Source organism: Amblyraja radiata, chromosome 6 (assembly GCF_010909765.2).
Source record: "Amblyraja radiata isolate CabotCenter1 chromosome 6, sAmbRad1.1.pri, whole genome shotgun sequence".
In the NCBI taxonomy this organism is placed as follows: Eukaryota; Metazoa; Chordata; class Chondrichthyes; order Rajiformes; family Rajidae; genus Amblyraja; species Amblyraja radiata.
Window position 1 is genome coordinate 69,073,745 of NC_045961.1, and position 13,734 is coordinate 69,087,478.

Below are 13,734 nucleotides of genomic sequence, written 5' to 3' on the forward strand. Positions count from 1 at the left end.
GTAATATTCATTCGACAAGAATTAATGACAACCATGATGGTTTATTTCTGTCAATAAATATTATACATTTAGAGGTTGTTTTTCTTTTATATCATATTACATTATGTGTTCAATATGAAAAGGATCTGGCTACTGTATAATTTGACATGTCACCATTTTTTAAATAACGAGGAATAAAATGGTGCAGGCAATCTACCTGAAAATATTGCATAGCAAATGTTCATGGCTCCTGACAGACCAGTCAATTTACTTTTCCATGTAAATGTGTCTGGTCGTTGACACGAATCTTGGCTATTAGCAAGAAGAAAAAACTCAAATGATTAAATTAATTGTTTAAAATAATGTAAACAAATAAAGTGTTACTCTGATACTATTTTTAATGGGAATTCTTGACATTCGATGTAAAAAAATGTTTGCAGTCATTTAGCAAAAATTGGAAAAGAAAAACATTCGCAATGTGGATGGAACCACTCACCAGAATATATTTGAAATTAATAAAGTAGTAGCATCTATGGAATATGATCCAAGGTATGTTTCATTTGATACAGAGGCAGATGGAAAATGGTGCAAAATTAACTTTGACCCTGCCATTAAAGATAGTACTTGGATTATTTTCTGTCTTACATTTTGAATTCAGTTATTTTCGGCGAGGAGGCTGAGGAGAGGAGGCTACGCACAAAGCTCGAGAGGACGGAACGCGGTGAACACATGTCAGGCAGATGAGACAGTGTGAGGCTGGCAGAATGTGGGAGCCCAGGGACACAGATGGAGACTTTGGCTGCTACAACTGTGGCAAGTGCGTCCAGGTTCAGCTTCTAACGGACCGTGTTGGGGCGCTGGCGAAGCAGCTGGATGACCTCAGGGCACATCCGCGAAAACGTGAGTTTCCTGGACAGGACCTACAGTGAGGTAGTCACGCTGAGGATACGGGAAAAACCAAGGTGTGTGATGGAAAGGTAGAGTGGAAATCGTGGAGTGCAGAAGACCCAGGTGGCTGTGCCTAATGAAAGCAGGTACGCCTTCTTAGGAACTGTCCGGGGAGATGATGTTTCCAGTCCGAGCAGCGGACACGTCGGTGGCTCCAATCCTAGAGTTGGGACTCGACCGCTGAGAGCGACATCGGGCAAAGCCTTAGTGGTGGGTGACTCCATTGTCCAAGGAGTGCACAGGAGATTCTGTGGTGGCAGACGAGATGCGAGGATGGTCTGTTGCCTCCCTGGTGCCAGGGTTCAGGATGTCATGAGCCAAATTCAGAAAATCCTCGAGAGAGAGAGAGAGAAGGTGAACAGCCGGCAGTAGTTGTGTACATAGGCACAAATGACATCGGGAACAAGAGGAAGGAGGTTCAGAGAGTTGGGAAGAAGACTGAAATGCCGGACTTCTAGGGTGGTTATCTCTGGATTGGTTCCAGTACCTCGTGCTAAGTGAGGACAGGAACAGGGAGATAGGGGATCTGAATGTGTGGCTGAGGGGCTGGAGCAGGGAGCAAGGATTTAGATGTATAGACCACTGGGATCTGTTCTGTGGTAGGGGTGACCTGTCCAAAAGGGACGGATTACACCTTAACTGGAGGGGGATCGACATTCTGGCAGGCAGGCTTGCTAGGGCTACACGTGTGGGTTTAAACTAAATAGTGGGGGGAGGAATTGACAAATTGGGAGTATAAAGATTGAGTTGAAGGGGAAGTGACAACAGGAAAAATTACAAAAGATTCTCGAATTAATAGAAAGGAAAGCTCGAGAAGGGACAACAGAGTAAGGTCAGGGCCAATTGCGAGCGGTGACAGGGGGGAAGTGAATACGGAGGTCAATGTGCTGTATATGAATGCGCGAAGTATAAGGAATAAAGTGGTCAAGTTTGAGGCTCAGTTAGAAACTGGCAAGTATGATGTTGTGGGCATTACTGAGACATGGCTGCAAGAGGGCCAGAGCTGGGAACTGAATATTCAAGGGTATACCTCCTATCAAAAACACAGACAGGTGGGTAGAGGGGGTGGGGTTGCTCTGTTGGTGAGGAATGAAATTCAGTCCCTTGCAAGGGGTGACATTGAAACAGGAGATGTGGAGTCAGTATGGAATTGGAAGGGTAAAAGGACCCTAATGGTACTAATCTACAGGCCCCAAACACTAGCCTGGACATAGGGCACAAGTTGAAACAGGAGTTAAAATTGGCATGTAGCAAAAGTAATGCTGTGGTTGTTATGGGAGATTTCAACATGCAGGTAGACTGTGAAAAACAGGTTGGTACTGGACCCCAAGAAAGGGACTTTGTAGAGTGCCTTCGTGATGGATTCTTAGAACAGCTTGTATTGGAACCTACCAGGGAGAAGGCAATGATGGATTTAGTGTTATGTAATGGACCGGATTTGATAAAGGACCTCGAGGTTAATGAGCCATTAGGAGGTAGTGACCATAACATGGTCAGGTTTAATCTACAATTGGAGAGGGAGAAGAGTAGATCGGAGGTATCAGTGTTATAGCACAGTAAGTGTTTGGCATGGACTAGAAGGGCCGAGATGGTCTGTTTCCGTGCTGTAATTGTTAAATGATTATATGGTTATATGGTTACAATTGAATAAAGGGGACTATGGGGCCATGATGGAGGAGCTGGCCAAAGTTGACTGGAAAGATACAATAGCAGGGATAACAGTGGAACAAAAATGACAGATATTTCTAGGACTAAAACAAAAGGTGCAGGATCAGTTCATTCCTATGTGGAAGAAAGATTCCAAGGGGGAAGGGCGACCATGGATGACAAGGGACGTCAGGGACAGTATAAAAATTAAAGCGAAGACGTACAACGTAGCAAAGATGAGCAGGAAGCAAGAGGATTGGTTAATGTTTGAAGAACAGAAGAAGATAACCAAAAAGACAATACGTGGAGAAAAGATGAGGTACAAAGGTAAGCTAGCCAAGAATATAAAGCAGGATAGTAAAAGCTTCTTTAGGTATGTGAAGAGGAAAAATATAGTTAAGACCAAAGTTGGACCCTTGAAGACCGAAAAAGGTGAATTTATTATGGGGAACAAGGAAATGGTGGATGAGTTGAACAGGTACTTTGGAGCTGTCTTCACTAAGGAGGACACAAACAATCTTCCTGATATAGTAGTGGCCAGAGGATCTGGGGTGACGGAGGAACTGAAGGAAATCCACATTAGGCAGGAAATGGTGGTGGATAGACTGATGGTACTGAAGGCTGATAAATCCCCAGGGCCTGATGGTCTGCATCCCAGGGTACTTAAGGAAGTTGCTCGAGAAATCATGGATGCATTTGTGATAATTTTCTAATGTTTTATAGACTCAGGATCAGTTCCTGTGGATTGGAGGGTAGCTAATGTTATCCCACTTTTAAGGAAGGCGGGAGAGAGAAAACAGGGAATTATAGACCAGTTAGCCTGACATTGGTGGTGGGGCAGATGATGGAGTCAATTATAAAAGATGAAATAGCCAAACATTTGAATAACAGTAACAGGATTGGTCCGAGTCAGCATGGATTTACGAAGGGGAAGTCATGCTTGACTAATTTTCAGGAATTTTTTGAAGATGTAACTAGGAAAATGGACAAGGGAGAGCCAGTAGATGTAGTGTACCTGGACTTTCAGAAAGCATTTGATAAGGTCCCACATAGATGATTAGTGTGCAAAATTAGGGCACATGGTATTGGGGGTAGAGTGCTGACATGGATAGAGAAGTGGTTGGCAGACAGGAAACAAAGTGTAGGAATTAACGGGTCCCTTTCAGAATGGCAGGGAGTGACTAAAACGGAGACGAGGAAACTTACAAGGCTCGGTACTGGGACCGCATCTATTTACAATATACATCAATGATTTGGATGAAGTCATTCAAAGTAACATTAGCAAATCTGCAGATGACACAAAGCTGGGTGGCAGTGTGAAATGTGAGGAGGATGCTATGAGAATGCAGGGTGACTTGGACAGGTTGGGGGAGTGGGTAGATGCATGGCAGATGAAGTTTAATGCAGATAAATGTGAGGTCATCCACTTTGGTAGCAAAAACAGAAAGGCAGAGTACTATCTAAATGGTGTCAAGTTGGGAAAAGGGGAAGTACAACGGGATCTGGGTGTCCTTGTTCATCAGTCTATGAAAGTAAGCATGCAGGTACAGCAGGCAGTGAAGAAAGAAAATGGCATGTTGGCCTTTATAACAAGAGGAATCAAATATAGGAGCAAAGAGGTCCTTCTGCAGTTGTACAGAGCCCTAGTGAGACCACACCTGGTGTATTGTGTGCAGTTTTAGTCCCCTAATTTGAGGAAGGACCTTCTTGCTATTGAGCGAGTACAGCGTCGGTTTACAAGATTAATTCCCGGGATGGCGTGACTGTCATATGCTGAGAGAATGGAGCAGTGGGCTTGTACCGGAAATACCGGAGGAGGCGCTGTCCTAAACGGCTGCCTGTCCTGCAGCTGTCCGTTTTTTTCCCTTCTTTTTATTATTTTTAGTACGTTGAGTGTGTAGTCAAGGGGCCTAATCTTTTTATGTGTGGGGGGTGGTGGGGGGGAAGGGGGAAACTGCTTTTCGAGTCACTACCTGGTCGGAGGGGTTGCCTTCCTCCGAGCAGCGACTCCGACCTGTCCTTGCGGCCTACCAGCGGGTCCTGGAGCGACGTTTCCTTGAGGGGACCGGGCCAGAACATCAGCTTTGGCGGCGGCGCAGAACATCGGCTTTGGCGGCAGCGCAGCGCTGGAGCGGAGCGGGCGATGCCTTTCCTGGGTCGCCGCGCTGGAACTCCAGTATGCTGGGACCGCCGATAAGAACATTGTGGAGCCGCGGTTCTGTGGAGCGGCCAACAGCGGCACTGAACTTTACATCCTGGAGCCTGGGATCTCTTGCTGAGATCGCCAGTGTGCGGAGCTCCGTCCGGCGCGGTCTGTTGGCTTGGAAGCCGCGGTCTCCGGTGGGAAGGCGGTCTTTCCTGGCACCCCAAGCCGCTGGGGGTTCTCCCGACGCCGGAGCACCATCACCCGGCGAGAACATCGGATGCCGTGGCAGAGACTGTGGAGGCCTCAATAGGCCCGACTTTGGGTGGACAAGAGGATGGGGACTGGACTTTGTGCCTTCCCCCACAGTGGGAATCACTGTGGGGGGATGTTTTTGTGTTGAACTTCTTTTTGAATGCTATGTTGTATTTTTATTAGTGTGCTGCAAGGACATCAGAATTTCCCCTGAATAAGGGGATTAATAAAGTTTAATCTAATCTACACTCTGGCGTTTAGAAAAATAGGAGGGATCTCATTGAAACATATAAGATTGTTAAGGGTTTGTACACGCTAGAGGCAGGAAGCATGTTCCCGATGTTGGGGGTGTCCAGAACCAGGGGCCACAGTTTAAGAATAAGGAGTAAGCCATTTAAAACGGAGACAATGAAACACTTTTTCTCACAGAGAGTGGTGAGTCTGTGGAATTCTCTGCCTCAGAGGGTGGTGGAGGCAGGTTCTCTGGAGAGAGCTAGATATGGCTCTTAAAAATAGCTGAGCCAGGGGATATGGGGAGAAGGCAGGAACGGGGTACTGATGAGGGATGATCAGCCATGATCACATTGAATGGCGGTGCTGGCTCGAAGGGCCGAATGGCATATTCCTGCACCTATTGTCTATTGTCTATTGTCTATTTTATACAAAGGTAAAAAAAAACATTCAGAAAATATTATCACTGCTCTTCTCTCTCATTAAAGTGAATGAAACAGAAATAACCCCATCTGATTAATGTACCAAGCGATGCTTGAATACCAGAAGACAGAGATAAGTGGAAAATATATCAGGTTTGCTTCCCATATGTGTTATGGATCCCATATATGTCTCCTGGCACCTTGGTGAAATTTGGTGTTATTAAAAATGGTGCATCTTATATTTTTCCTAGTATCAAAGGATTTCCAGGTTGCTTATCATCAAACCATTGAGTCTTGTAGTTTCCTCCAAATTCACCTAGAAATCTACCTTTCTTCAGCTTTCAGAGTGTTGTGTATTATTTCATTTGTCATCCTTCTGGCATCTTTTGTTGCTTTTGCAACTTCATTGTGGGTAAATCTCTGGTCTAGGTTTAGGAGGGGCTAAAATTTCCCACACAATAAAGTGAAGATATGTTCATTAATTGAGTTAAAAAAAAACATTTTGGGTCCCATGATGCCAATCAGTTTCACATTACATAATTATGTTTGGGATTAATTATCTTCACAAGACCATGAAGATAAGGCCGTCTTTTAGAATCTGCATTGTGACAATGGACAGTGTATATCTCTATTTGGCTTCTGATTTTGTGATAGAGCTGTTAAACATGTTTATTATAGCAGATTTACATGAATTTCATTGAAAGGAAATTAAATCCACCTTTTTATTAAGAATTGACAGTCTGATCATAAAACAGATAATACTGCATATAATGTATTAAAGATGTAACGACGGATAATTGCATTACGGGGCTGTCCCACTGCGGCAACCTAATTGGGAAGTTTAAAAGAGTTTGCCCTCGACTCATACTCGCAGCATGGTTGACATGAAGTCCTAGGAGGTCTTAGTAACTCTCCTTCATGCTCGAGAGTTGTCCCCGCGTACTGGAGGCCTCAGCTAGGTCGCGGTGTATTTTTCAACATGCTGAAAAATGCCCGCGAATAAAAAAAAGTCGCCATGGAAAAAATCTTTTTTTTTTACTTGTAGGTTTAGTCGAAGTAGGTTGTAGTAGGTCGGCATATTATTTGTAGGTAATCGAGGGTAATTGAAGGTAGTCAAAGGTAATCGAAGGTAGTCAAAGGTAGTCGTAGATAGTCTTCAACATAGATGAAGGGAGGTTGAAGGAGATCGAAGGAGGTCATCTTTACTCTCCACAGTACGGTGTCCAATTTTCATCAAGCTAGTCAAAGCTAGTCGAAGCTAGTCTTCAACATAGTCGAAGGGAGGTTGAAGGAGATCGAAGGAGGTCATCTTTACTCTCCACAGTACGGTGTCCAATTTTCATCAAGCTAGTCAAAGCTAGTCGAAGCTAGTCTTCAACATAGTCGAAGGAGGTCGAAGGAGGTCTTCAACATAACACTTTTTCAAACTCTCCTAAACTCTTCTAAACGCGCCAATTAGGTCGCCGCAGTGGGACAACCCCTTTAGCAAACTGCAGTGTTTACAGATGAGACCATGCCTGTTGGTCATCAAAATATACCCAGACATGAGGACTTGAGACAATGGCCTTATTTGAAGGATGTCAAAATATCTGAAATAAATTCTGGTATTGACCTACTTATCGGAACAAATGCTTTGAAGGCATTGGAACCTATATAGATTGTGAGGAGCCAAGGTGATGGACCGTTTGCTGTGAAAACCCTTCTAGGATGGGTTATCTATGGCTCCTTGAGAAGGAACAACGAAAGCGTGAACCAGAAGAACTACCCTGCTGCTGCAGTTAATTAAATATCTACTAGTAAATTAGAAAAGCTATTGATCAAGCAAAACAATCATGACTTCAATGAAAGTACCAGTAAGGAATCAGAAGAAATGTCCAGGGAAGAATTAATGTTCTTGGATATTATGAACTACTCAGTAAAGATAACAGATGGACACTATTGTCTGGACTTACCTTTCAAACAAGAAAGTGTTAGTCTGCCGAATAATCGTCGTATGGCAGAGCAATGCGCCCGGAATCTGAAACTCAAATTTTGCAAGAATACAAAATTTCACGAAGAATATACGTCTTTCCTAAACTATATGGTTGACAATGATTATGCCGAAATGGTACCAACAATCCAACTAATTCAAAGTAATGGAGAGCTTTGGTACATTCCGCAGCATGGGGTGTATCACTCGAAGAAAGGGACCGTGAGGGTCCCCTTTCCCATCAGAACTGCCCCCTCCATCGAATCTTTTAAGTCAAGACTAAAGACTTATCTATACTCCCAAGCCTTTCCTGGCGTCCTCTGAGTGAGGGCTACATGTATATATGTATGTAGTTTGTTTTCTTGTGCTATTCTTATAACAAATGTAAAGCACTTTGGCCAACGAGAGTTGTTTTTTAAATGTGCTATATAAATAAATGTGACGACTTGACTTGAGGGTGTTCTTTGACTGTGCTGCAGTGTTCAAAGGAACATCACTTAACTGTCACCTACTACAAGGTCCAGACCTTACCAACTCACTCATTGGAGTTTTCATTTAATTCAGACAAGAACCAATTGCTTTGATGGCTGATATTAAAGCGATGTTTCATCGTCAAAGTAATAGAAAAACACATTGACTACTTGCGATTCTCATGGTGGCCTGAAGGGGATGCACAACAAGATCTTGTTGAATACCAGATGAAGGTATCTCTTTGGAGCAGTGTCATCACCAAGTTGTGCAAACTTTGCATTAAAGAAGACCGCAGAGGTCAATAAAGTTCACTTTCCAGAAGAAGTGATAACCACTGTGAAGAATCATTTCTATGTGGATGATTGCTTAAAATCCATGTCTACTGAGCAGGAAGCAATTCAAATGGTAAAACATCTGATTCCCTCTGCAATAAGGGAGGATTCACGCTTTCCAAGTGGATCAGCAACAGTCGTGATGTATTGGAAAGCATTCCACCAGATGATAGAGCCAAAGAGACAAGGGAGTTGGATTTGGACATAGACAATTTGCCAATGGAAAGAGCATTGGGACTGCACTGGTGCATTGAAACAGATGTGTTCAAGTTCAGAATTTAGATTCAAGAGTGACCGTGTACTAGAAGGGGTATCCTATCTATGATTGGTTCCGTTTACCACCCTTTGGGATTTCTTGCACCATTTACAATGCCAGCCAAGTTGATTTTGCAGGATCTTTGTAAGGAAAAACTTGGATGGGATGAGAGTGTAACACAAACTTGATATGGTTAGCATATCTCAACAAGATCTCAGAATTCAAAGTGGACCTTTGCATGAAGCCTACAAGCTTTAGTAAGATCAGAGGTCCACAGCTGCATCATTTCTCAGATGCTAGTGAAAGTGGCTATGGTACTGTTTCATATTTAAGACTGGAAAATGATAAACAAGAAGTACATGTTGCATTCTTAATGGGAAAGGCCAGAGTGGCACCATTGAAACAAATGACAATTCCCAGAATGGAAATTACTGCCGCAGTCTTAGCTGTTAAAGGTGCCATATTGTTGCAAAAAGAGCTACAGCTTCAACTGAAAGAATGTGCTTAAATACTTCACCAATGAGAACAAACGTTTTTTGACATTTGCAGCAAACAGAGTCTCTTATGTATTGGGAGCTACTAATGTTTCGCAATGGAAATATGTTAAAACAAAATACAATTAAGCGGATGAAGCTTCCAGAGGACTAAATCAGCCCGCTTCTTAAGCAATAAGAGATGGATCAATGAACCAGAGTTTCTCTGTAAGCCAGACAGAGAATGGCCAAAACTTGAGCTGGGATTTGAAATCTGCTAATGATCCAGAAATTAAACAAAACCTAACCGTGAACGTTATTGCAAAAAATTATATTATTCTCTCGATCGGGCATGGAGGAAGAAGTTTCATGCTGTCAAAACGTTGTACTTTTGTGTTTTGGACTATATACTGGGTAGCATGCCTGATGTTAAGGGTTTGGTGCGTGCGGTATGACTTCAAACTAAGAACAATGTTGTAATAAGACCAATAACCAAGTTCTGCTTGCTTCTAGAAGGCGACGGTGAAGATGGAAGAATCACTGAAGAAGTCTGAATGCAGATATATAATGCATGCTATTTTTTGTTTTTGATATATGTTAAGCTTTTGTAGCTACCTTTTTGATGTCTATTAGTAATTGCCTCGGTATATACTCAGAACAATTAGGGGCCGGTATTTAGTAGCCATTTAGCTTAACTGTATGTTATAATTATTACCAGTGCCCTTTAAATTTTATCTGCCTGTAATTATGTGGGTGAGATTTATTACGTAGTTGGAGGCGTGTTTGTGGCTGGGATTTTTCACGCAGATGCGCAAGTTAGTTTTAGTTTACTTGAAGAAGCATGGTGGGAAGGCACAGCTTTTGACCACGCCAGAGTTCTACCATGCACGAGTTTTACTACGAGTAAGATTAAAATGTACTTAAACTAGAAGAGGTTTGGATGAATATCTCACTGTTTTTACTACGACAATAAATAAACTATTAATCAAGAGACTGTGTTTTAAAGATGTATCTTTCAACAGCATTGAATGTCTAGTGGAGAGCTCACATGCATAACAAGGCTATCTCCTTAGCCATTGTCTTCAATCTTAGTGGCTAGAGAAAAAATTCATTGAACGATATAATAATCTGCCACTACAAAGACGAAGTTGATTGCATGCTTGCTTATGAGTCAGAAGATTGTAAACTCAAAAGGCAGATAAACAGCAGTAAAAATATTGGTTGCACCTTTACTGCAGTCTTGAAGGAGCATTGCTTTATGTGAATTACAAAAAATGTTTGAGACCTTATGGAAATCCTCACCCACTCAATTAGACTTTAAAGGTCACATGGTGACTGGAGCATTAGACTTAAAAATGGTAAATATCATTAAACAACAATCAGATTATCTGACTATTATGTTCAAGAAGGAACTGCAGATGCTGGAAGATCGAAGGTACACAAAATTGCTGGAGAAACTCAGCGGGTGCAGCAGCATCTATGGAGCGAAGGAAATAGGTGACGTTTCGGGCCAAAACCCTTCTTCAGACTGATGGGGGGTGGGGGGGAGAAGGAAGGAAAAAGGGGAGGAGGAGGAGCCCGAGGGCGGGCGGATGGGAGGGTGGGAGGAGACAGCTAGAGGGTTAAGGAAGGGGAGGAGACAGCAAGGGCTAGCAAAATTGGGAGAATTCAATGTTAATGCCATCCGGATGCAAGGTCCCCAGGCGGAATATGAGGTGCTGTTCCTCCAATTTCCGCTGTTGCTCACTCTGGCAATGGAGGAGACCCAGGACAGAGAGGTCGGATTGGGAATGGGAGGGGGAGTTGAAGTGCTGAGCCACCGGGAGGTCAGGTTGGTTATTGCGGACTGAGCGGAGGTGTTCGGCAAAACGATCGCCCAACCTCCGCTTAGTCTCCCCGATGTAAATCAGCTGACATCTAGAGCAGCGGATGCAGTAGATGAGGTTGGAGGAGATACAGGTGAACCTTTGTCGCACCTGGAACGACTGCTTGGGTCCTTGAATGGAGTCGAGGGGGGAGGTGAAGGGACAGGTGTTGCATTTCTTGCGGTTGCAACGGAAAGTGCCCGGGGAGGGGGTGGTGCGGGAGGAAAGGGAAGAATTGACGAGGGAGTTGCGGAGGGAGCGGTCTTTGTGTAAGGCAGACATGGGGGGAGATGGGAACATTTGGCGAGTGGTGGGGTCACGTTGGAGGTGGCGGAAATGGCGGAGGATTATGTGTTGTATTTGCCGGCTGGTGGGGTGAAAGGTGAGGACCAGAGGGACTCTGCCCTTGTTGCGAGTGCGGGGATGGGGAGAGAGAGCAGTGTTACGAGGTATGGATGAGACCCTGGTGTGAGCTTCATCTATGGTGGCGGAGGGGAATCCCCGTTCCCTGAAGAACGAGGACATTTCCGATGCCCTGGTATGGAATGTCTCATCCTGGGAACAGATGCGGCGTAGGCGGAAGAATTGGGAGTAGGGGATGGAGTCTTTACAGGGGGCAGGGTGGGAAGACGTGTAGTCCAGATAGCCATGTGAGTCAGTGGGTTTGTAATGTATGTCGGTCAGGAGTCTGTCCCCTGCGATGGAAATGGTGAGGTCAAGGAATGGTAGGGAAGTGTCAGAAATGGTCCAGGTGTATTGGAGTGCCGGATGGAAGTTGATGGTGAAGTGGATGAAGTCAGTCAGTTGTGTGTAGGTGCAGGAGGTGCACAAATTAGCTGCTTCAGATTAGCAGTGACAAATACTTCAAAAGAGCAATTAGTTTGTTGCAAAGTACTTTTCAACATAGTGGAATGTGCAAGATGACAGTGTCAAACTTTTTTAACTTAAATATATGCATTAAAAAGAAACGGAACTCAGTAGTATCCATTTTCTTTGCAAGTTACAAATGCCTTCAGTGACTCAAATGTGCCTGTGTTGTGTCTGAAAACTTTAAATGGGATACCTTAGAAACCAGGAGCAGATCACGTGACTGACATATTGAGTAACTGGAAGTGTATACCAGCATTGGGATGTGCATATGATGTTTGTTGTAGTGTGGATGAACCATATGCATCTGATCACCTTTAAGATTATTGTTAGTTGACTGAAGATTATGTACTGCTTGGACCAGTTGTTGGTGCTAATTACACTAGTGGTGAGGTATGGATATGCAGTCATTGTCTACATAAGGCCTTATTAAAATTCTTGAGACACTTCCAGGTTCATGGGGCTAGGTTGCTGGCATTGTTTCCTGGGACTATCTTATTGCACTGCTTTTTTTATTCATACATTATGGACTACAAAAATCTCAGTAGATACAGTGCTCTGCTCTTCTTTTCCGTCACTTCCATTGCAACATGGCATCATACAAGTGCCCACTCACTCGAATAGTCAGGTGCATTGAGTAGTGAGCCATCTACCTTTTTCCAAGATCACATTCCCCTCACGTAAACTTACCAACACCTTTTACAAACACTATGCAGCTCTTATGTGAGAGGTGCAAATTTGCTTTAAGCAATAGAGTTTTACGCAGTATTGGCTTGCATTGATTTTTAAATCTTCCACTCAAGACGGTCACCAGAAATATTAGCACTGGATACAAGCAGAAATCAAATTATTGAGCAGGCAAATTGAAGGTGGTGTTTTGAAAAAACTGTAAAGCGATTGTGAATCACAAACCTTTAGGCTACTTGTTGAGGCATTCAATGTACAACATTTCTTCATTGGCAGACATATAAAAAAAGTTGAATAGAGGAAGAGATTTCTCTGAAAGTCTATTGACTCCAACAATGAGATGCATTCAGATCACTAAAGGCATTGAAAATAGACTTTAGGAAGAAATGTGCAAAATAAGTTTACAAGCTACATAACGGCAGTTGTGCAGAGAGTAGCCAAACCCAATGATGTGTTGCAGAAGTGATGTAGGATCAACTGCAAGAAGTAAATAACATATCTTACAAGTACTGGATGATACAAACATTGGCCCGGGCACCTGAGAAAATGCCTCTGTTGTTCCTGCTAAATTAAGGAGTTTTTAAGATTCAGTTGGGTAGATTTAACATTGGTTAAATGTATCCTTAAAGGCTTTCTATCATGAATGCATTGGAGTACCATTTCTGATACTGTGTAGTTTCTAGAGCATGATTTGAGCGGATTTGTGATCAGAGAATCCATTGAACATGGCAGGCAACACGGGAGAGCAAGTGGTAATGAATAGACTCATGATCAACTTGCAAATAAACATGCAGTGAAGTTACTATTCCATGCAATTACCTTGATTAATACCTCCTGAGCAAAGGTCCAAACAAATACTGAATGCAAGTGCTGTCTCTCAGCACACCAGAACAGCAGCAGATGGAATTTAACCAAAACAAGTGCAAGGCAATGCACTTTGGTAGGTCATGTTCAGTGATGATATAGAATAGAATTACCTTTATTGTTATTCAGACCTTACGGTCTGAACGAAATTTCGTGCCTGCAGTCATACATACAATAATACAATAATAAACAACAACAAACACAAATTAACATCCACCACAGTGAGTCCTCCAAACACCTCCTCACTGTGGTGGAGGCAAAAATCTCAAGTAAATAGCAGGGACCTTAGTTGACATACAGAGAGAGATTGCATAGCAAGTCCATA